Source organism: Ornithorhynchus anatinus, chromosome 5, assembly GCF_004115215.2.
Source record: "Ornithorhynchus anatinus isolate Pmale09 chromosome 5, mOrnAna1.pri.v4, whole genome shotgun sequence".
Classification (NCBI taxonomy): domain Eukaryota; kingdom Metazoa; phylum Chordata; class Mammalia; order Monotremata; family Ornithorhynchidae; genus Ornithorhynchus; species Ornithorhynchus anatinus.
The window spans coordinates 99,072,842-99,076,089 of NC_041732.1; the positions used below are offsets into that span (position 1 = coordinate 99,072,842).

General features: G+C 47.3%; 1 non-coding gene across 1 annotated transcript; it reads left to right on the forward strand.

Annotated features, from left to right (window-relative positions):
- Positions 1-371: 371 nt before the first annotated feature.
- LOC114812427 lies at positions 372-509 on the forward strand. The gene has a single exon (XR_003760080.1). It is a non-coding gene; the product is annotated as a small nucleolar RNA SNORA7 (small nucleolar RNA).
- The last annotated feature ends 2,739 nt before the right edge of the window (positions 510-3,248 follow it).

Here is a 3,248-nt window from a genome sequence, read left to right on the forward strand (position 1 = left end):
AAAACACTTCTAAAATCACCTCTTCCAAGAAGCCTTCTCTGAATAACCCCTCACTTTCCCTTCTGCTTTGTCTATGCTCTTGGGTCTTTACCCCTAAAGCCCTTTGATTCCTCTACACTCCTGACACACACTTCCCCTCTCTGTAATTTATTTTAGCGTTCATATTGTGGACTAGAGTCCAAACATTTTGGGGGCAGAGGATCTTATCCACCAACTCGATTGTATTGTATTTCCTCGAGTGTCTTAGTACAGTGCTCCGCATATATATAGCAAGCATTCAGTGAATAGCACTGATCGATCTAGCCGCTGAGAAACCTCTAGAGATTCAAAATGACATATTGTATCTAATAATTAGTGAGTAGATTATCTTGACCCTCTCAGGGTCGCATCTGGAGAGTTTCCAGTCCTCTACCGGTCTCGACTATGGGAGGGAGAGTCAAGCAGAGGCCTGCCCATTCCATTCCTAGCTTGGTCTGTGGCTAGCGAGTGGAAGGCCGTCTGCTATGTCACAACTCACCTGTGCTGGGCAGCAGCGGCATGGGAGAAAGTCGAGGGCAGAGACTCAGGTTTACGGCACAGAAGGTGGTAATGGTAAACCACTTTCATATCTTTACCAGGAAAACTCAATGGATACACTAACGGAAGGATTGCAGATGGAGGTGGGGCGTTGTGGAGAGCTGTATCCATGGAGCCGCTGTGGGTCGGAGACTACTCGACGGCACCAGACAAGTCAAGAGTTTCTTGAGAGGAATAATGATTGCAAGTTGGAGTGCAATGGAAGAAGAAAGTAGATAAGCAGAAGTGAGGGGGCTGATTGAGTGCCTGAAAGCCAAATTTCAGGAGTTTTTGCTTGAAGCAGAGACGAATGGGCAACCAATGGAGATTGATGAGGAGTGGGAAGAATCGTGCAGAATGATGCTTAGAGAAATAATCCGGTCAACAGGAGTGAAGTATGGATTGGAGTAGAGAGAGACAGGAGGCAGATAGGTCAGCGCGGAGGCCGACGCATAGTCGAGCTTGGGTGTAACAAGCGCCTGGACCAGTCTAGAGGTCCTCTGGCTGGAGAGAGAGGGACGGATCTTGGAAATATTGTGGAGGAAAAACTGACAGGCTGATTAGGGAGTAATGAAGGGAGAGAGGACTCAAAGATACTGCCAAGGAGGGAAAGGAGTACAGTAGTTATAGGAAGCAGACTAAGAAAGAGACCAGATCAGAAGAACAATTAAGTAGAGAGCAGTGAAAAGTTTGAGTGGGAAAGAAAGTTGCTACAGGACCAAGGACAGAAAACATGCTAGAGGGAAAGAATGCGGAGTGGTGGACCAAAATAGGAAAACAGTATAGCTTTGTATTTCTGATACAAGATATCACTTGAATTGACCACCCCCGCCCCCCAACACACTCATTCCATTAGTTTAACTCTTGTAAAGTTCCTTTTTACAGTAGTATTTGTTAAGTGCTTGCTATGTGTCAAACACTGTTGTAAGTGTTGGGGTGGATACTAATTAGGTCAGACACAGTCCCTGTCCTGCATGGGATTCACATTCTAAGTAGGAGGGAGAGCAGGTGTTGAATCCCCATTTTAATTGATTCACACGGAAGTGAAGTGACTTGCCCAATGTCACCCAGCAGACAAGCGGCAGATCGGGGATTAGAACCCAGGTCCTACTGACTCCCAGGCCTGTGCTCTCTCCATTAGGTGATTGCTTCTCACTAGGCCATACTGCTTCTCTTTTAAAGGCTCTGGCTCCCTTAAATGATGTGGAAAGTCTGGCCTGAGCAACTTTGGTGTTAAATCCCTCCCTTAGAATCTCTTCTAAAAATAAAAGGAAAAGAAATCATTTTTCCAAATGGTCAGAAAGAGAGATTACTCTCTGCTGAATCTTATTTTTCTGGGAGAGGCTATTTTCTTCTACACAGTTTCTTGACAGCCCAATATTTATAAACATTTACTCCACTAAGCAGATGCCCAACTCTTTGTTATTCTATAGGCTCTGATTTGAAAGGTTTTCGCAGTTTCCTTAAGAAGATCGCCTGTGTCGTGCTGTGACACGGCCTGTGGCTGTTGGACAGAAAGGTGACCGTGGCATCAAGGGGAATGGATTTTTAGCCCACTTTCACTAACCCTGGCCCTCGTCCTGACCCACCATCCTCTGCCGAACCACCGCAACTCACCTCTTGGAACCATCTGGCTATTTCCTGGTCTAGCCCTTGATCACCCCAGTTCCGTATCATTTCAGAGCTGAGTTGAAAACCTCTCCTTTCTAGCCTCTTCAGTGACTCGCCCCCATCACCCAATTTAGCATCCTGTACCTTTGGATGCATTTGAGGCAACAGAGCAGCCTTGTTCTTACCTCCACAGAAGATTCTAAAGGCGGGTGGGCCAATTTCTGCTGCTGTGGGGCCTGGAAGTCAGTCAGAAGAGGGAGGGTTTCCTTTAATGTGTGTATCAGCGAGGCAGAATAGGCGATTTAAAGGCAGAGGGAAGCACAGCTTCGAACCGGGTACCAGGGTATTGGGATATTGGGCAACTACCATGGCCCACAGACCTGCCTGATGGGCAACAGTCAGGGCCTTGCTCTCAAACAAAACCGACGGGCTTAAACACCCAAGTCACATCTCCTCCAAGAGGCCTTCCCTGACTAAGCCCTCTTTTCCTTTTCTGCCACTCCCTTCTGCGTCACCCTGACTTGCTCTCTTTATTCATCCCCCCTCCCAACCCCACAGAACGTAGGAACATATCTGTAATTTATTTACTTATATTAATGTCTGTCTCCACCTCTAGACTGTAAGCTTGTTGTCGATGATGACGTTGGCATTTGTTAAGCGCTTACTTCCAGGGTAATCAGGTTGTCCCACGTGAGGCTCACAGTCTTCATCTCCATTTTACAGACGAGGGAACTGAGGCACAGAGAAGTTAAGTGACTTGCCCACAGTCACACAGCTGATAAGGGGCAGAGCCGGGATTCGAACCCATGACCTCTGACTCCCAAGCCCGTGCTCTTTCCACTGAGCCACGCTGCTTCTCTGTTGTTGGCAGGAAGTGTGTTTTTTATACGTTATATTGTACTCTCCCAAATGATTACTACAGTGTTTTGTAAACAGTAAGCGATGAACGACTGAATTAGGACCTCTGGTGAGGATGATGAGGATGAGAAGCAGCGTGGCTCAGTGGAAAGAGCCCGGGCTTGGGAGTCAGAGGTCATGGGTTCGAATCCCGGCTCTGCCCCTTGTCAGCTGTGTGACTGTGG